Source organism: Limanda limanda, chromosome 2 (genome assembly GCF_963576545.1).
Source record: "Limanda limanda chromosome 2, fLimLim1.1, whole genome shotgun sequence".
Taxonomy (NCBI): Eukaryota; Metazoa; Chordata; class Actinopteri; order Pleuronectiformes; family Pleuronectidae; genus Limanda; species Limanda limanda.
The window spans coordinates 7621213-7643411 of record NC_083637.1 but is presented as its reverse complement, the minus strand read 5'-3'; positions in this window follow the sequence as shown (position 1 = coordinate 7643411).

Sequence of the window (22199 nt, the reverse complement as noted above, 5' to 3'; positions counted from 1 at the left end):
TACGGTTATAACGAGCTTTCAAAACGGCGCTAGCAGGCTAGGCTAGCCACCATGCTAACTGCGGTGGTAACAGTGCATAACCCCGCCGCCACGACTTTAATTCCACTTCTATCATGACACTGTTTCTATAATACCGTCAGGTTAGAAGCAAACACTGGGTAGTAGTTAGTGCCGGGAGTCCCTGCTGACTGTGTGTGGAAGCTGGGGGGGAGCTAGGTCCGGGTAGCTTCTAGCTACATGTAGCCTCAAGCAGATTCAAGCTGTGGAATCAGCAACACAGTTCGGAAACAAGACCGGGGAACCGCTGCGCTAAGAAACGATTACATCAGCATCTTGACACGATGGGTGTCACTTTATTTAGATCTGTTTGTTGCCATGGTTCAGTGTGTGGGACGCAAGCTAACATGTCAACAGAGACACGTGGACTTCTACTTTCCAACTGGGGTAGGCTTCTCTGAGCTCGTCTTCCGTTGCGCCACCTATGGGTTTGGCGGGGAATTGTTTTTAGACGGATAGTCGTCGGAGAAGTAAAAATCAAAAAGACACTTTGTCTCCTGCTGAGACCTCTCCGAGAAACGGATACGTAGAAGTATATAAGAGCCTTTAGAAACAAGACGATTGACTTGTACTAGATTCACTTTGGACTGAATGAATAATGTTCATCTCAACTTGAGTTAGTGGACTCAACGACTGCAACAATAACACCAGTAGAATACACACAATTCATTGACTTCCATATGCTCGTAGGCAGTTAAATAACAGAGACCATCTTTCAAAAGAATCATCATCAAAAAGATTAAGAAACAGGCAATTAATTATTAAATAAAGTTACCAGAAACATGTTTCCTCTCTTATCTTTAAGATCTACTGTCATTTCCCATTTGAATGTAATTATTCAGCTTGAATTTGTGAATATATGTGTCTGCATGAGGTGGAAACTCTGAGTCCTCATTGTTATTCCTACAGCCTTCAAGGGCAAAACATAAAACTCCAAACGAACAGAAGTCGCCACAGACGTGACAAACCTTGACTGACAGCTCCTCCAGATTCGTCCTTGTTATCAGAACCAGACGTCAGCTGAAAGGACGGTGGAGCAGAACAGGACTTCAATCACGTTCCCTCTTTACTTCTTCATCTTTCCCTTGCATCTCTTCCTACATCTTCAGTGGGAGAAACTGAGATTAGAGGGAAACGTGGACAGTTAAGAGAAATTAATTGAGGTGTGTCAACACAACACAACTGTTTTTCTCAAAATCTCACTGAATACGGCTGCAACAAAGATTTTCCTCATAATTTTGACCATAACATGTCAAGTTTAAATATATAAGACAAAAGAAACTACACAATTTGAGTCGCTGGAACCAGAAAAGACTAATTATTCAGAACTGATAAATCAAAACACTTGGCTATTTATGTATTTATTGGTCTACGTGGTTTCTATTGTGTCACCTCTCCTTCATTGTGGGGATTTAATTTTTTCATAACCGAGCTACAAATAAAAAGTCTTATGTTTATAATCACTAAATACTAATAAACTGTATATCAACATACAAACCTAAACAAAGTCAAAATAAGTATATACACACACTCATAAAAATTGGTCTTTAAGAGACATATAAAGAGAGAAGAAGCTCGTCTGACTGATTTCCTCATGACGATGGTTCCCAACAGACCATTGGTCTTCAGACTGGACTGTGGAACTGTGACAATCCTCCATTAACTGGCTCCTTTCTGATGCTCAGTCCCTGTGGAGGTGAAGGCAAACCGATGCTTCCATGGTAACACAGAGGAAATACAGCATCTTCTCAGGGTCTGGTTCTTCCTCAAAGTTGGGATCAGATCTGGTTTGATGCTGCGAGTCATCACCGGCCACATGGTTGCGCTGTTGTATTAGTTTGTCGTGCACCATGAGGCACAAACACACACACAGTAAAACACTTAGAGGACTAGGGAGAGGTCAATCCAGAGCATCGGGCTGTCGTGTGGGCGTTTCACATTTCATCAATATAAAGAAAAGAGGGGGGGCATGAGCAGAGAGAATAAATGAATAATTTAACTAATGGAGATAAAAATACAAAATAAGATGATTACAAATGTCAGTAGGAAAACAGGAACAGCATGAAATGGGATAAAGATTGAGTGGGCTTTTTATAACTTCTTATTTCATGTTAATCTGTTTGTTTATTAGAGCAGACACTGATGAAGAGGAGGATGAGCTCATTTGATGATGAAGAGGATGAGAGAATAGGTGAGAGTGAGAGATGGTGTGTATTAGAGAGAGAGGGAGGGAGGGAGGGAGCAGCAGAGAGTTAGAGGGTAAATGAGAGAGCGACACTGGCTCAGTCACAGCATCCTTCTGCCAGGAGGAGGAAGGATACAGGAAACACACACACACACAGACTCACACACACACACACTCTGCTCAGTCAGACAAAGCAGACAGGAGCGTCTCCTGCAGCCGGAGCTGGATGTTGTGGACGTTTGGACCTGGTGTGTCTTCACATGGAGACATCTGGAGCAGCTGGTGCTCCCGGATTCTAACCTGTGGCAGTGGGGGAGAGCGGACGTGCAGCAGTGGGACAGAAACCCTGTGTTCGGATTCCTTCAGCTGAGAAACTGCTCATCACCTGTAGCATCATGTCGTGCACCTGCTGTGGTTTGACTGCTGTCCACTGGTTGGACTGCGTGTGAGAGACCGGCCGGACTTTCTGCCTGTTGTGTGTGTGTGTTTGTGTGTGTGTGTGTGGCGTGTGGATGTGTGCGTGTCAGGATGAGCGTTCCCATGTTAAAGATCGGTGCGGTGCTCAGCACAATGGCCATGGTCACTAACTGGATGTCCCAGACTCTGCCGTCGCTGGTGGGACTCAATGGAACCATCGTCTCCCCCGATGGGACACATGAGAGGATCGTCAGTGTATGTATACATATGCATACATGTACACACTTTGCATACACATCAATGTGAAGTTATTGTATCTAAACAGAAGTACAAGAAGCTTTGTGTTTCTCTCTGATGTTCTACGTTGCTAAGGTGTTTTGTTAGTAGTTCTCTCTTGTTGAGGGTTAAGAACAGAGGATGTTGCACCTTGTTCTGGTGTGAACTGTGATTTGTGAATAAAACATTGTGTTGATTAATTGTTTGATATATTAAGAAATGAGACAAGACCCAAAGATCATCTTTTGTGTGGTGCGCTGTCTAAATATTCCCTCACATGCTTTGATCAGCTGTTTGTTTGTACATATTACCACCTTATTATTACACCCTATAATTACACATGAGTGTGATCATCGTCTTTTTCTTTGATGAGATGAACGGCTGCTTTTTAATTGCAGCAAAAACACCAACAACATTTACATTTTGATATGTAAGAAAGTGTCAAAATCAATGATCCAAATGTTCCCTGATTCAACACAAACAGGAACATTTCCCCTTCGTGCTGCAGAAATATGTTTGATCTGTTAGTTGCTGCAGAAAATAGAACAAAACTAGGAACAGAAATAGAAATGAAAAGATGCTCTGAAGCACAGATTTACAACAGAATGGGAAAACAAACAAAATCAGTGGCTGCAAATGGGAAGAAGAAATGGCAGCAATAAATAAAAAAATTAGAATAATCTCCCCTGTTAATATGAGTCATAAAGAACACATGGACACAAACACACACACACACACACACACACACACAGGGGCAGGAGGGGGGGGCATTGCTCTTTCTCCGACTTACTGGGGGGATATTTCTCCTGGGGAAGACTGACTCACTCATGGGACAGCCAGTAATTTGTCGCCTTGGCAACAAATTACTGGCTGACATAACTGAGGTGGTATTTGAGGTGTGTGTGTGCGTGTGTGTTAGTGTGCGTGCGTGCGTGTGTGTGTGTGTGTGTGTGTACTTCAGCCTATAAAAATCACCTCGTCTTTTCACTCCGCTTTTGTTCAGGAACAAAAAATAATCATTTATTCTCTTGAACCAAATAACGGCCGTAACGATCTTTTTTTCTTTTCTTGTTTGAGCTGTTTCGGTATCTTGGCATCAACTGAATGTGTAATTGTGAAATCCAATACTTAGAATACCTTGTGTCTACTTTTGAATAACACTGCACTTATGCCATTGCAAATATGGCTTTGAAAACCAAGTGGTAGGGTTTATCCTGCATTGAGCATTTAAGAGTTGTTCGATGTTTATTCACCCAGAGATGGAGCAGCGTTACGGTTCGAGTCCTTAGTTGGCACCTGATTTATTTAAGGATAATAATTGCTCATCTTTTAAGAGTTTTTTTTAAGTCTCCACCCACCAATATCGACTCATACTCCACCACGTTGACCAGTCAGTAACTCCCGGTTTACAGCGACTGTAGCACACTGTTGGTTTCCACTGCCTTTCTGCACCTGCTTTATTACCAGAGCTCCCAGTCAGAGGAAGAAGTCTCTTTTGGTAGCTGTGAAATTCAAGTTTGAATATTTTGTCTAGCATTCGTGGCAAGTTGAAAACATGTTTAAAAAACCATTAGACTTTCTGAACTTGTGAAACCTGAGAAAACAACTAAATTCATGTTTTTCACATCATCACTTGCTGATATTAACTCACGAATCACACCCAACAAGTTCAGATCGATACTTTATCAAATAAGTAGATTTCCAAGCGATGTAATCAGCTGTATTTTTAATTCCAACATTGTGTATTCTATGACTAAAAGGTATCGTTAGAGTACATCTGACAATTTGCTTTGTGGTCGTTGAGCCAAAGTGTTTAGAATACTTAAGATTCAGTTCACTTTCAAATGTTTCTCTCATTTTGGATTCTATTAATCATCTCCTCTGCCATGTCTGTCCAGCCTCTCTTTAAGGATTTGCTAACAAAAACATTTAGTAGCTGTGTGTCTTCCCAGATTTACTTCTCTGTTATTTTGGATAATCCGCAGCCTTTTAAATTGGAACCAATTTCCGCTGCCTGTGGCTTTTCCTCTTTTCTTATAAAGTTCTCATTTTATTTTCATCATGAAATACAAATATTGAGCGTTGTCTGTGCAATCTGCTCCAGATATTTGTGTTCCATGGAACGTGACTTTTAAAAAGATCTCCTGATCTTCCAAATTTCCTTTAGCTCCATCATCAGATCTTTTATTGGGGGGGGGGTTTATCCAATTCTTTACCTAACAGATAAATATAATATAATATACTTTAATGACCTGCGGATAAAGTCTGGAGAACTGAGTCTGGACAGTTTGATTTTCACACATGCACAAGGTAGCGGGACGTTTTCTGCACAGATCCTCCACACAATTCATCTACATCACACGGACAAATTCATACAAAGACAAACAACCCTTCACTCTGGCCGTGGGAGAAACCTACACAGACACGTAGAGAACATGCAAACTCCACACAGACAGACCCCAACCAAGCAGGGATTTGAACCAAGAACCCAATCATGATAATTTAATACATCAGTTAAACATTATAAAGGTAGCTATCGTTTCCCTTTCTGAGCATGTTGGCGTGAGCATTTAGCTCTGCCGTGACAAAGTGCAGCCTCACGGAGCTGCAGACACTTCATCTTGTTGATTTACAAGATCCCTGTGTCATTAGGCCTGAAATTAAATCAACCCTGTCAAGGTGAGACAGAAATCCTTCCTGGAAACACACCTTCAAAAAGATTTATCAATCCCCTTGTGTTCCGCAATTGAAATTAACACCGTGTAACTTTCACTCTGCAACAATCAGCTACAAGTGGGAATTTAATCCGTTTGGCTGTTGGGGGCTTTTGAGTGGTTAAGTGGTTTTTACACACACGAAATAAAACCTATGAACTGCTTCACCCGAGCTCTGACTGATGTTCGAGACGCGACTTTGGAATAGAATAGGCTCCATTCATCTATATCTCAGTGTACAAGATGATTTTTTGTGATGGAATGGAAGCAGAAATATCACAGAGGAAAATCTCCTGGTCACATGAAATAAATCTGAATTGCTAGTAACCATCTAAATTCACTTGTGTGTGTTCATTTAATGCACAAATCCTTTAAGTATTCAATCATGTCATCACTGAGACATACTGCTGGACAATCAACAGGTGGCCCTCAGTCAGAAAACAGCCCAAACCAAAGCATCAGCATTTCAGGCAACGTGAGACGCAAAATTACTCATAATATCAACTGTTTGTGTGTGTGTGTGTGTGTGTGTGTGTGTGTGTGTGTGTGTCAGGTTCAGAATGTGAGTCAGTCCATGGAGTTGGTCGACCTGCGGACGTCCAGAGACCTGCAGTACGTCCGAGACTCCGAGCCGCTACTGAGAGGAGTGGATGGACGTTTACACACGTATGTGGCCAACCCCCGCTCCCTGACGACAAAGGGCTTGCGGGTACACACACATAGGCATATAAAGAGTAGACGCTGCTGAGGCGCAAGAAATACGGCCGCCAATTCTTGGAAAAGAAGAAGACAGGAGACTTTGGCAAGATGGCCTCTGGTCACTCAAGTGTAAGTGAAAAATAATAATTTCTTGTGAATATTTTAAGTAAGTCATGTTCTAGAATTATTAATGAATCAATGTTCTCAAAAGATGGCGCCACGAACGGCTGCCTCGGTGTGTTGGTGCGCACTTTTGTGTTTGTTTTTAGTATTTAATTCTGTTTACTGCGACCCTACTCGGATTACTTTTACGATGGACGAGCTTCTAACCATCAGGGACACAACACCATCCAATTTATGTCCCAACTTTCTCGCCTCTTCCGTGGATTTAGTGGACTTACTCATCAAAGGTGCGGTGGTCCTCGGACACGCAGCGAGACTCCGGCTGAGACGACGAGGGAAGCGCGCTGGGGCCCTGGTGCGCTCACCTCTCCTGAGCATCCTCCTCTCCAATGTCTGCTCGCTGTGTAATAAGATGGACGAACTGCGCCTCCTCATCCGGACAAATAGAGACTTTTCCCTTTCTTCTGTCTTGTGTTTCACGGAATCACATACAAATACACTGGACTCCGCCGCACAGCTGACCGGCTTTCAGCTGCTACGCGCGGACCGCGACCCGATCCTCTCACGCAAGGCAAAAGGCGGAGGGATATGTTTTTATATAAACCAAGACTGGTGCAGCGACGTGAAAGTCATTTTACAGTCCTGTTCTCCGGACCTGCAGGTTCCATGGAAACTTTTTTCATAACCTGCAGACCGTTCTATTCTCCCTGTGAATTCACCTCTTTCATCCTGGCCGGCGTGTGTACATCCCCCCGCAAGCTGATGTGCGCGAGGCTTAACGACAACTCGCCGACTCCACTGGGGGTGGAGAGGAGGAGAGAGAACACTTATTCCCCTGTTATTGTCCTCGGGGACTTTAATAAGGGGAACTTATCTCAGGAACTTCCCAAATACAAACAGTTAGTAAAATGCCTGACCAGGGGGGACAACACCCTGGACCACTGCTACAGCACCACCAGCAAGGCGTATCATGCAGTTACCCGCGCTGCTCTGGGCCTGTCCGACCACGCTGTCATTCACCTGATCCCGGCTTGCAGGCAGAAACTCAAACTTTGTAAACCTGCTGTGCTGAGATCAAAGAACTGGAGCAACAGAGAAGTTGTGGAGGAGCTGCGTGACTGCCTGGATAACACAGACTGGGACATTTTTAAAACTGCTTCTAACAGCCTGGACGAATACACAGATGCTGTGACGTCATACATCAGCTTCTGTGAAGACCGATGCATTTCAACACGCACCAGGGTGAGCTACAACAACGACAAGCCCTGGTTCACAGCAAAACTCAAACAGCTTGGTTTGGAGAAGGAGGCGGCCTTCAAGAGTGGGCACTGTTAAGGAATAATAAAAAGACGTGACCTTTACCCTTAAGAGAAGATGAGCCGAACTCAGTTTAGTCAATCAGAGTATTTATTTAAGAGAGCAATGAACAGGTTACAGTAAAGCAATGGGCTTCCAGTACATTAAGTGTATAAGAGCGCCTTGAACATCCGGCGCATGTCTAATTTATAAGAGTTGATCTTCGTTCCTCCTCCTCGGAAGTGCGCAGGCGTAATCCATCCTCCTGGCATTTGGTATACGGAAGTGAAAACGAAGACACTCCCAATGATGCCATCGTCGCTATGGCAATGAGTTTTACTATAAGAACGACCTTGAACCAGAAAGGTGCAATGTGGGCCAAAAGTGTTTACAATGGGAGAAAAGTTTATTATGTTTCAGCTTCATCAAAACAAACCTGACTGTGTAAACATTTGCAACAACTGAAGCCAAAACAATCACAATTGGAGTCAACAGAGTCACTCTGTCTAGCCTCGAAACTTATCAAGCCAGCTGTGAGACTATATGATGTTGAATGAATCTAAGGGAATAAGCTTTTAATACAGAACGAGAAATGAGAACAGGTGAAAGATTCATTATTAACACTAAGCAGCAATAGTTATTAAATTCATTTGTATGAAGGCCTAATATCTAAATAAGAATGATTATATATTTATTTTGCTAAGAGTTCAGTAAGACCAGACTATAATTTAATTTGAAATTCCAACAAACCCTCTTTTCACGCCCTTTAAGGGTGTGACCACCTACTGGGAATTTCATGTTCACGTAACCCTTCATCCCATCCAATGCAAACCTGTCCTCATCCCCATCATCATCATCCGTCTCCTTCGTCCTCCGCTTCACAGCATCAGCATCACCTTCAGCATCACCAGCATCCACAGCATCAGATCAGCTGGAGGATGAGGCATGTGTTCCTTCCTCAGAGCCATGGTGATCTATTCAGTATTTTCAGAGTCTATAGCCATGTCATGTCATGGTGCATAGAGGTGGAGAGGGCACTGATCACCCAGCCACCAGGGGCAGTTTGGAAAAAAAAATGTCTTTCAAGAACTTCCTATCATAGTACACACATTATAACCCTTTTAGCAGGTCCAGGGCCATTCGGTTCTGTGTGACCACACAGGGTGCAGGAGCTATTCAGATATCTGCTCCTTTCAGATCTGCTCCAGGAACAAAATTATCAAGAATTGTGAGGCTTTTTCAATTTGAGACTCAATGAACTGGATCTTAGCCTTGTAAAGATCCTTTCGTGGAATTGATACTCGCCTACAGGCCAGGTGGTTGGCTTGCACTGCACAAGCCAGGCTCAGGGCGTAGTTGGTCGTGGTGGAGGAGGTGGAGTTCACATCGGATGAGAGTGGTTTGTGAATACATGATGCCCAGATTCCAGAGTTTGAAAGGAAACCAAAAAGAAAATGATTAATTTACAGATTAACGTAATTGAGATTAAAGTAGATTATATAAATGTATAATTAAAAAGAAACAAACAAAATAATCTAAGCTAAAGATACATACCCTCTTTTGATAGTCAATAATTTCAATTAAACTTTTGAGGTGTGGACGGCCAAATCAGTGGACATTAAAATTAAAAGGTTAAACAAGTTGAATTTCAAAAGCAGCAGATATGACAGTGTTTGACTATTTGTGTTCAAACCATTTTCCAAAATTAATTCGACTGCTCCATTAAACGACAATTCAGAAGCTTTGATGTCAAACTGTCCTGTGATAAAACAGGAATCACATACAGAGGAAAAATGTGTGAGACATGAGATTCAATCAAACGTTCCAGGGATGACAGCTGTAACAAAACAATTTAAAAGTTACTGTGGTATATTTTAGCTAACTCTTTTTAACATGGTCATAAACCAGGATGACATGCTACCATCTTCGGTGTGTTGATTCTCAAATTCTCACACTCGTTAAACACTATCCCAGATGGTATGAAGACGCCATGAAGACGCCACACTGACATTTCCAGAGTCCTCCAGATGTTTATTCAAGTAGGTCTGTCCCTTGACCTTTGACATTGAGAATGACTTCTGACCAGAAAATGGACGGGAGTAAATGGACGGTCCATGACCATGGCATTTTCACCTTTATGTGCAAAACAACTCCTTATTTAGGCTGAAGCCCTGTTGTGTGATGTCATGTTGTCTCTTGGTTTGTTGTCCCACCCCCCATCTATAAAATGTCTTGCCCGGCAAGGACAAGTCAGACTTTTCACTAGTGGCTTGTGATGTCTCCGGGTTCCATGGTGCCCGTCTGACCTATACTACTTTTGTGTAATAAACATCATTATACTTGTAAGTACTGGGTCCGCGGTCATTTCCTTCAACATCAAACTTCGACAACCACATCAACCTGTATTCGGCTGACCAGAATATACTTCATTACTCTGCCACAATTTTCTTTCATGATAAAATAAAAAAAAACAAGTAGATCTTAACAACACCTTTCAAATTAAGAGCATAAGATGTTAAGATAATGTATTAAACCAAAAACAAACAAAAAAATAAAAAACCCGTCTTCCCTGAATATAAAAGTTAAAGTCCCAAATAAATGTAAATATAATTAAAGATATGACATTCAAATAAGTGTGTAAACAGAGGGGCTTGTATTCTGGTTTGTACTTTTCATTTAAGATGAAACAGGCTATGAGTTAAAGTATTTGACCTCTGACCTTTCAATGGATTCAGAGTTATTCTTCTTTTAAATGGTGAAACATAATTATTTTTAGGTCTGCAAAGTCTAACAAGAGTTTACATGGGGGGTGAATCAAACTCCTAGTTTAAATTCCAACGGTAAATAGATTTAACATGGCTTGACTATATTGAATTTTAAATGGATGATTTAAATATGGAATTAAAGCAATTGCAGGTTAAACTGAAAAAATATCTAATTCTAGGTAGCACAGAATTAAGTTTAAAGTTAAGTTAGAATTTCTCATCCTAATATGATTGATTCGGCTCATACAGGAACAACATGAATGATTTGAGCTCTAAGAAAATACAAGTAAGTAGACAGACACAATTATCCTAAGCTCTCAGTTGATATGATCGATAATTGTTTCAACATACATTTTTGTGACATAAAGATAAAATAAAAAAGAAGAAGGTGTGGAATATAGATTTATATTCCAAAGAGATCAAATAGATTTTCCCTTCTCATCAAACCTGAGCAGAGAAAAGCAGATCAGCTCTTATCTAACTTTCACTGGGCTCTCAGCATTGGAGCAGCACTCCTCCAGACTAAAAAACAAAACATTGTTATCATCTTCATTGTCACACAGCCACAGTTGCGAATTAACTTTTGTAAGATTGTAAATGTCTCAAAAATCAAATAAAAAACAGGAAAAGAAAAGAAAAAACATTGCATATTAACTGTACTTAGAGATGGGCTTTAAAAGGACACCTTAATGTGATTTGGTCAATCATTCATCCTTATAGTTATATTATGAATCAAATTAGTAACTTGTGAAGTATTAAAATGGTCTTTACTATTATCCCTGCTGTGTCAGGTAAAAAATTAAATAAGATATTAAATGATTGGATTCTTTACATAGAACTTTGGAGGTCAAAGCCTTTCTCCTTCCCTCTAATAGATTAGATGTATTGGAAATTTCTGAAACAACAAATTTGTGCCAAAAAGTGTAATTTTAACTATTCCTTTGGAATTCTATACCTATGAATGAAGCAATATTAAAAACAACAAACAAACAAACAAAGAAACACCATAGAAACAAACAAACGGACAAACAAAAAACTGTCCTCCTTATGATGTCAACGCCAGTTGTAACCCGAGCTGTCAGGCCCTCTGGCTCTCCCCCGATAGCTTCCTCTTTTCCAATACCCTTTATCAGCTACCAAGCGGCATTTCAAAATCTCTGCCTCTGTCTCTCTCTCTCTCCCGTTTCCAACACACACACTTTTTCCACCAGTTACTTCACCTCTCGGACCTTCAGTCACCACTCTCAATCTTTCTTTGGCAAGTCCTAAACATACATACATACAACCTTTTAGTTTGAGTATTTGGAGAATCGGTAGGAGCAGCTTCGACCTTGGTGTCTCCGGTCTTTCTGGTCAAAAGATTCTCTTCAGGAATACGTCGGAAAAAACTTCTCTAAATCTCTCAAAGAGTCACGTCAGGTTGTCCAAATTGTCAAAAGATTGTTGACGTGTTCTTCATCACGTCGGTGGTCGCCAATTGTTAAGGAATATAATACAAATACGTGACCTTTACCCTTAAGAGAAGATGAGCCGAACTCAGTTTAGTCAATCAGAGTATTTATTTAAGAGAGCAATGAACAGGTTACAGTAAAGCAATGGGCTTCCAGTACATTAAGTGTATAAGAGCGCCTTGAACATCCGGCGCATGTCTAATTTATAAGAGTTGATCTTCGTTCCTCCTCCTCGGAAGTGCGCAGGCGTAATCCATCCTCCTGGCATTTGGTTTACGGAAGTGAAAACGAAGACACTCCCAATGATGCCATCGTCGCTATGGCAATGAGTTTTACTATAAGAACGACCTTGAACCAGAAAGGTGCAATGTGGGCCAAAAGTGTTTACAATGGGAGAAAAGTTTATTATGTTTCAGCTTCATCAAAACAAACCTGACTGTGTAAACATTTGCAACAACTGAAGCCAAAACAATCACAATTGGAGTCAACAGAGTCACTCTGTCTAGCCTCGAAACTTATCAAGCCAGCTGTGAGACTATATGATGTTGAATGAATCTAAGGGAATAAGCTTTTAATACAGAACGAGAAATGAGAATAGGTGAAAGATTCATTATTAACACTAAGCAGCAATAGTTATTAAATTCATTTGTATGAAGGCCTAATATCTAAATAAGAATGATTATATATTTATTTTGCTAAGAGTTCAGTAAGACCAGACTATAATTTAATTTGAAATTCCAACAGGACATGGATAGGTTCAGACTGACTAAATACTCGTTTGGCAAGGAGATTAAGGAGGCCAAACGACAGTATTCAAGGAAGCTGGAACAACAGTTTGCAGCCAACGACTCCTCGTCAGTCAGTCTGGAAGGGGCTGCGGGTGATCACCGGCTGCAAAACCAAATCCCCCCACTCTGTGGAAGATCTGAAACTGGCAAACGAATTGAATGACTTCTACTACAGATTCGACGAACCATGGACCAGGTCTAACCCACACTCCCAGCCCCCCCACATAGCTATCACACCTCTTCACCCCAGCCTGGACAAAGACTCTAACCCCCCCCCCCACAAAATGGCCCCTGACTGCCCCCTCCCCCCATCACACCTCTCTCCATTCAGGAGAGAGATGTTAACAAACTTCTGAAGAGACTGAACCCCCGGAAGGCAGCTGGACCCGACGCTGTCTCCCCCTCCACACTGAGGCACTGTGCAAACCAGCTTTCTCCAGTGTTCACGGACACCTTTAACACCTCACTGGCTGAATGTGTTGTACCCGCCTGCCTCAAAACATCCACCATCATCCCCGTTCCCAAGAAGCAGAGGATCAAACGCCTTAATGACTACAGGCCAGTCGCCCTGACCTCTGTAGTAATGAAGACCTTTGAGCGCCTCGTGCTGACCCACCTTAAGTCCTTAACCAACCACCTCCTCGACCCACTGCAGTTCGCCTACAGAGCCAACAGGTCCGTAGACGACGCAGTCAACATGGGACTCCACTTCATCCTCCAGCACCTCGACTCCCCCAGCACCTACACCAGGATCCTGTTTGTGGACTTCAGCTCCGCATTCAACACCATCGCCCCAGCTCTTCTCCGGGACAAGCTGACACAGCTGAGCGTGCCTGAGCCCACCTGCAGGTGGATCTCTAACTTCCTGACTGACAGGAAGCAGCGGGTGAGGCTGGGCAAGCTTGTCTCTAAGTCCCGGTCCATCAGCACTGGAGCCCCACAAGGTTGTGTGCTCTCCCCTCTTCTCTTCTCCGTCTACACCAACAACTGCACCTCCAGCCATCCCTCTGTCAAACTCCTGAAGTTTGCAGACGACACGACCCTTATCGGATTAATCTCCAATGGGGACGAGGCCGCCTACAGAGAGGAAGTAAACAGCCTGGCTTCCTGGTGCAGCCAGAACCACCTGGAGCTGAACACTTTGAAGACGGTAGAGATGGTGGCAGACTTTAGGAGGAGCCCAGCCCAAACCCCCCCCCCCCCCCCTCAGCCTGTGCGACTCCCCAGTTAAAACAGTGGAGTCTTTCAGATTCCTGGCGACCATCATTGCACAGGACCTGAGGTGGGCGGAGAACATCACCTCCGTCATCAAGAAGGCCCAGCAGAGGATGCTCTTCCTGCGGCAACTGAGGAAATTCAATATGCCGCGGAAAGTGATGGTGGAGTTCTACAGAGCCATCATCGAGTCCATCCTCACCTCATCAATCACCGTCTGGTTCGCTGCCTCCACTGCCAAGGACAAGGGCAGACTGCAGCGGATCATAAGGTCAGCTGAGAAGGTCATCGGCTGTGACCTGTCGGCTCTCCTAGACCTGTTCCACTCCAGGACCAGTAAGAGAGCGGGCAAGATCATTGCTGATCCTTCACATCCCGGTCACCACCTTTTCCAGAGACTTCCCTCCGGAAAAAGGTTTCGGGCCATCGGGACTAAAACCTCGCGCCACCTGAACAGTTTTTTCCCCATGGCAGTGGGGCTCACAAACAAGCCCCCTGCACCACACTGACTCTACATCACACTGACTCTGCCCCCCCCCCCCTTGCACATAATTTATAATTTATATATTAATGGCACTATCACCAATCACTGCACCTTAGCACCACACGTGTCCATAACTCTGTTACTGTATATATTTTTATTCTATTTTATTCTATTTTGTTATATATTGTTGTTTTTATATTGTTGTTTTATGTTAAGTGCACCAATGACACCAAGGCAATTTCCTGTGTGTGCAAATATACTTGGTAAATAAAAGAATTCTGATTCTGATTCTGATTCTGATTCTGATGTTTATCATGAATCGTGACCTTAACTCAGATGGTTAGAGAATTATTTGAAACATGATAGGCGGTAACTAGCCACGTTAAGCCGGGCATACACTGTAGGGGAGAGCCGAGTCGAAAGTAACGCGGGACGAAAGTAACGCAGCGATTTTCTCCAAGCCGATACAAGTGTGATACAAGTCTAACTTTGTCAGCACTCGATGAAAAGGTGATCGAGTATGATTTAAGATCAATCACTGCATGGGCGGCTTAGGCTGAGGGGTAGAGTGGTCGTCCTCCAACCTGTAGGTCGGCAGTTCGATCCCTGGTCTGACCCATCTGCATGCCGAAGTGTCCCTGGGCAAGATGCTGAACCCTGAATGGCCCATAGAATAACAAAGTGCTGCAAGTAGATGCACTGTATGAATGTGTGTGTGAATGGGTGAATGTGAAACTGTACTGTAAAGCGCTTTGAGTGGTCATCAAGACTAGAAAAGCGCTATATAAATACAAATCCATTTACCATTTACTGCAAGTCCAACAATGATCTTGGTATGTAGATGAAGCTTATGGTCATGTAGCATTTATTCATTGACACAGGTTAACTTAAATGTCAGTGGTTTATATTTTCTGAAGTACTGAATATTGATGTCTGGCACACTGCAAGCCAGAGTGTATTTTATGCTTTTATTTAGATAATTCTAATCTTGATAATCGACAATGAAGTAAAAACCATCAACTAAAGCCATTCATTTGCATAATCTTCTCATTTTACTGTAGAGTATCTGGTTTACCTTACATATGTTTTTGTCATTCCCACATCAAGCAATTCTCTGGCATGTTCGGTACAAATCAGCCAAGAGGGAAAAAGAGATTCTGCACACCCAGGCCCCAGACTGTGAAGAAGACAGATTTCAATGTTTATGTCCTCCCTGAGCCGACACAGTTAAGCCCAAAAGGTTCCGTGGAATTAGAACTTGCCCATGCAGGCCTTGGGAAAAGAATGATAACCATGGCAGGCAGCATGTCATATTGTGTTGTTTACAGCATTGTAGAACGCTTGATGTAGGGCAATACCAAACCAAATATCATGCGAAAGTTTTGACAAAGTACTGTGATATTTATATAGCAACAATATTGTGGGTATGACTGTTGGATGGATAACTGGATTTTTGATAACTTGTAATGGGCCCAGTTCTATTCTGCCCCCTAAAGACTCAGGCCGTGAGCCTTCACAGACCGTGAGCCTTCACAGACTTAACACAGATGCTGTGATAGGAATGGGACAGCACTTAACCCAATTTCGTGTTACCTTGACTACACAATGTTGTTGACACTGGCTGGTCCCTGTGTTTATTTACATTTTTTTTAACACTCATGTCCCGAGACCATCCCCTGTATTTGACCTCACAACTCTATGTACTGTGGGTAATTTCCTTACCATAAGTCAGCATCGATGCTGAATTATGGCAAGGGTGCATTATGGGCTCAGTCACTGACTTACTGACTTGCCTTTGCCTTTGTTTCATAGATTGTGGCTGTACTGGAGGAGGAGTTCCCCAAACTGAGAACATTAAAAGGAGGTTGGATGTTTTTCAAGAGCACAGGTAGAATTTTTCTCAATCTTCACTGATATGGCAGATAATGTAATTCACATTCAAAGCCCTACTTTGAATTATCATACACATCACTCTTCATGTTGTAGAGTAAGTTGTCTGACATGGTACAACTTATTTAAAGAGGACATATTATGCATATTTTACTGAGATCTCGTTGGTGGATCACGGCAGATCCCCTTAGCTCATGTTGTGCAACTTTGCAGAGGTTCAGCATGGACATATGACATTATAACATTGTAAGGATATTCTAAAATATGGAACAGCATACTATGTCTCCTTAAACTAATATTGTGTTATTGCAAGGTTTTAAAGGGCACATATGTTTTTCCATTTTAAAATAGGTGGTAGTGGGCGACGCAGCTTGTCAGTGATTCCCACTGACTCTGAGGGATACTCAACGCGCCTCCTAAGAGCTGCAACGAACAATGGCAAAAATGTGGTGTATATAATTCCACTTCAGGAGCAAGTATGCACCCTGCCACTGCCATATGACTGTGCAGAGTTTTCAAAGATGCCACAGTCGCAATGCATGACATGTGGTACTAAAATGCCCCTCCAGCTGTTGCCATTACATGTGGAGGGATGTAATGGCACTACAACTGTAAGTTGTTATTATAACATTTCTCCCATTTGTCAAAAAAGTATGTACTTTTTAAAAGTTTGTAGCAACAGCTCTCTTGATTTGTCTTTCTTTTCTTTTTTTTTTTAAAAAGGAGACTGATTCTGTTACATGCGAGAGAGATGGCTCAGATATCGAGCAGACAGACCCACCCCTCACAAAGATACAGAATCACTGGAGGTAATCAGTGCTGTTTTATGTTACTTTGCAATTTCAACTTAGCAATAATACCATTTCTTATTCTTTATTCAACACATGAATCAAGGTAGCCGATGTTTCAGCGCACGTAATGACATAATGCTTGCAGGTGCATAAATAGGTGGATTGGAATCAAATTTTCCGACGACACCATTATCTTAAGCTTGCTACGAGCCGGTGACTGCCTCTCGCCTTACTTTAAGGAGATTGACTTTCACCTCACTTTGAACATTACAAAAACTAAGTAGATGATCTTTGACCCCCGAGAAGTGGGCACACATGCCCCTGTAATCATGTGCGATAACATCATTGAGCAGGTCGGCTCCTATAAATACCTGGGAGTTCAAATTGATTATCAAATGAAATGGAATGTGCATGTTGACTTTCTTTGTGGTAAATTAGCCCAAAGATTACATTTCCTCCGCCGAAAAGATGGTAAAAGCTGCAACAAAAAACGATCCTCCCTTCAATCCATCTTTGAGGAAACTGTTGTTAAGCAGGCCAACAGCATCCTAGATGACCCCTCTCATGTCCTTTACCCAGAATATGAACTCTTACCTAGAGTATGTAGGTGTTAGTCAAAACGCTACAAGTTCTCCTTCCGTCCCATATCAATCGCCCTTCTGAACAAACAACCTGCTCAAATGTGAAATCTTAAAATGTAATTTTTTATTTTCTTTAATTATTGACTTTTTTCCAGGTTTGCCCAATTTGTCAGGAGTGTTTTCCTACCGATGTGCTCCCAGCTCATGCAAGTACCTGTTGTGATGGGTAAGAAGTTTGACAGATTTATGTAAAAGATGGAAAGTAAAGACTTTTTTTTTTTGAGTGGGGTGAAGAATGTGTAGAGTGTGTGACCCCTAACTCTAGTACTGTTATATGCTGTGAATGCTCTTGTGCCTGATTTTTTTTATAATATGCTTTAATGTTTCACTGTGTAATTGCAGTAGAAATCCTATCAGGGCTAAATAGGGTTTTGAATGATTAGCACTCATGTGATCATGATTTGTCTCTGTTTTCAAGTAATCTTTCAATTTAATTTGGTCTGTCATAAGAATGACCGTTGCTGACCACAGTGAAGCAGCCAGGGGAGAGGAATTGCCAGGACCCTCAGTTCCACACTTACAAACACCAGTGTCAGCAGGTAATTTATCCTGAACAATAACTGCTATGGTATAGTTGTTTGTGAGGACACATTTTCTTCCCCCCCACCAACCAAAGTCTTTAAAAACAGCGATGTTGCCACAATGATTTTGATACAGTAATAACTTTGATACCGTAAAATATTGCTTAAAAATGCAGGGCTTCCAAAATGTCATTGTTTAGATGACAAATGTAGTCTAACTCTGTAATGGAAGCTGATATCATTTGGAAGTTCCTTTGCACCAACCTCTCCCTTTTCTTCATTTTTAAAAAATTACATTTTCAGCATGGGTGAATGAAGTAGACCCCAGGAAAGCTTGCGAGTTGTTCCGAGAAGAACTGCTGCACCATAACGCCGAACGCCGAAATCTCCCTCTGTCAGTCGACACTTTGATGCAGAAGAACAGGACAGCTCATTTATTTCATTTTATAAACAACATAATGTTCACTGGGCTGCTCCATTGAAGTGCAAGTTGAGAGGTATTACTAACAAGTGGACCTTTTTTTTTATTATAGATGGTCATGTGGAATAAATTTGTATGATTATTTACATTAAATCATGGGAGTTGAGTGCATGTTCATTATTCCACAGAAGACAGACTGTGTTTTAAACATATATATATATATATATATATATTGTATATATAGGATTATCATCATCTGGTTGATTGTACTATTAATCTGAGATCATCTTAATTTTCAAGGAGATGCAGCAGTTGGCGAAGGTGTCAAAAGACATGTTTTGTCAATGGCCATGCAGAAACTCAAGACTGGCTTCTCTACAAATTTAGGTTTGTATGTGTAGAGTGTGTACATTACCTTCTGTAGGAATATCTGCATTTTTAAACATGTATTTGCTCTTTTGCTTGTAGCCTATTCCTTTGACACTAATTTCATCAAATGCCAAAATAGTATTGACATGTAAACACTGTTTCATTAGATAAAACTCCAAAGAGTGAGTTTTGGTTTTTAATTGTGATGTTTTCAAACAGCTTGACCAACATGTGATGGCATTGGATATAGATATACTTTGTTGTTCCCATGGGGAACTTTGACTTGGACTCCAGCATGCTAGACCCATTGCATCCATGGGCACCCAACAGTACAGACAGATTATATCAAAGATCAGACAGAACAAAAAAGATCACGAAATTTATAATGCAGAAAAAGCTGCAACCACGATGAATCAATCAATCCATTATTCTATCCTGCAGGACAGCCTCTGTAACCTCTGCTTATTTGATGCTATTAAAGAGTTACACTGAAACAGACAGAAATTAGTTCTTAAACTGATTCATTTTACACCTCTGAGCTCTGTGTACTCTGCCTGACATGACAGTAAAAGTTCATACTTTGAGTAGAGAGTGTGAGATGGACAAAATAGGATTCCAATTACCTGTTATGATCTGCACTGATCTATAAATACTTTTCTCCTATTTTATTAAGGCTCTGCTGCTTTGACAAGCATTTTTGAAGGGGAAAAGGAACATCTGGTTCCCTCTGCAGCTGCTGTGCTTCGGGGAAAGCAACCTATTTGAGATGGCAGGTCGGATGATGGGTCATTCTTTCCTGCATAGTGGTATCGGTTCATCAGGACTCAGTTTGCCTGTGGTGACTCTGTTGACTGGTGGGAGCACTGACACTGCAGCAGCAGCCCTGACCCTGCAAGACTGTCCTGATCTTGATCACTGTGAAACTATTGGTTTTGTGAGTACGACTCACTCATGTTTGGATTGATTTGTTGCAAAGCATTTCCTGTCCTTGTGTTTACTCCAGATTTTGGCTGTTTATATTGTACCTTTCAAGATATCTTTGTATGTCACTCTTAAATTATTACTTTGTGTGAATGTCTACCTGATTTAGCTCAAGAAAGCAGAACTTACTGCAGCCGAAAACTTATTCTGAAAATAAAAACATGAAATTATATGCCTCATCTAGGACGTAATCATGCATAATTGAAATCTATGTAGTTCAAATATTACAAACACATACGTAAATTAAGTATCTACATCCATTTACAAAGTTTTTAGATACATAGGTACGATATCAAGTACTAGGTGAACACCTTGAATTTCCCTACATTTTGCAATGTAGTCACATTGTAGCCAGCAGTCATGTAATATATCCTGTATGTGTTGAACTCCACATAGGTCAGGAGGAATTCCATGTCCCCATACAAAACTGTTAAATTATACTGATATTTCAGAAATTTCTTTCATAAATGTTTATTTTCAGTTTGTGTCACGGAACATAAAATAATTTTAGTGCAGGATGTGACCTTAACCATTCTGAATCATTTATTAGTTTATGTAAATCTATTTTGTAATAATGTTTCCTCAATGTTTAGGGGCATTTTTTGTTTACATCTCCAAACATCTACTGAGCATCAGATGGCTGACAGCTACCCTGAAACTTATACTTATAAACTATATATATAAATAAATAAATAAATAAAATAACCTTAGAGGAAACCTGTGCTCATTCACAGCTTCATTGAAAAAGGCCAAGTGAGTGTCTGACCGATTGTTTTCCGCTATCTTCAGGTACATGATCTACACACACAAGCACACATAGAACATTATTTGGCAATTGAGATCCCAAAACTGTTCAACTGAAAGACTTAACAGATCATTTATCACCAGGGCAATCAGGCTACACAACTCACTAGTGTAAGGCAGTTGTATGCATTTTATGCACTTTGTTATTATACTCCTACTCTATACACTCCTTTGCACCTTTTCAGCCATCAGTATCAGTCTTAGCAAGCATTTGTTTTATATGTATTTTAAAGGTACTATCTGTCTGTTTATCTATTTATTCTGTGTATTTGTTGTTATTCTGTCTATCTATAGAATGGATGTATGTATGGGCTGCTGGCATTGAGAATTTCCATTGGGATTAATAAAGTTTATTCAATTCAATTCAATTACTGATTGAGAGCGGGATAAGTAAAAGGGAACAACCTGTGGGTAAATAACACAATAAAATAGGATTAAATTAGACAAATAAGAAAGAATTAAGAAATATATTAAACAATTAGATAGACAATAGATAATTAGAGAGGCTATCTAAGCTAATTTATTTTGTCCCAATAACTGGTTAAGTGGTTGTTACCGGTTGTTACATTGGTCCTTGACAGAAAAAGGTCTTACCTTTCTTGAATAGCCATCAATTCCGCCAAAGATGACGAAGTTGTACCAAAATAAAAATCAGACAAGATTGGTGGCATGACATTACAAAAACAAAGAAACAAAAAAAAATACAACAGAAAAACACTCGGAATGTTTACATCTAAATAGAATGCAGCCATTGAGCTTATGGTTGGTGTCAATGTGAACCAAATAATTGGGGTAAGGGACTGTGTATGTTCTCCTCACTATACATCTCAGGGAGGACAGCCTAGAGCACCCCAAGACTGTCCACACAATGCATGGCTGCATACACTCTGTCCCATTGCACTCTGTGTCCTTGTGCTAATAGAGCACCTCGAACTATTCTGCACCCATCATCTGGCATAGTGTTCTTAATTGCTGTAACCAATGAATGAGGAGTCTGGCAATGCAACGTGATGGCAGACCAATTTCAATTAAATGTGAAAGAGTGTCTACTGACACTTTCAACCGTGGACACCCAAAAAATCCCCTTTGGAAGTCAAGTGTGACAAATGTGTGTTCACTCTCTCTCTCTCGCTGGATGAGAGAATTTAGATCTGCCAGTGCTGTCTGGATGTGCTCTCCCACATCCACCAGGTCAGCAAGAGCACTCAACAAAGCTAAATGCTGATGGCAAACAAACTGCAGTCCTTCCAGGTCAAGGGGTTGCATGGATCAGTTGGTCATGTAGTCTCTGAAAGATATCACGCTTCAGTG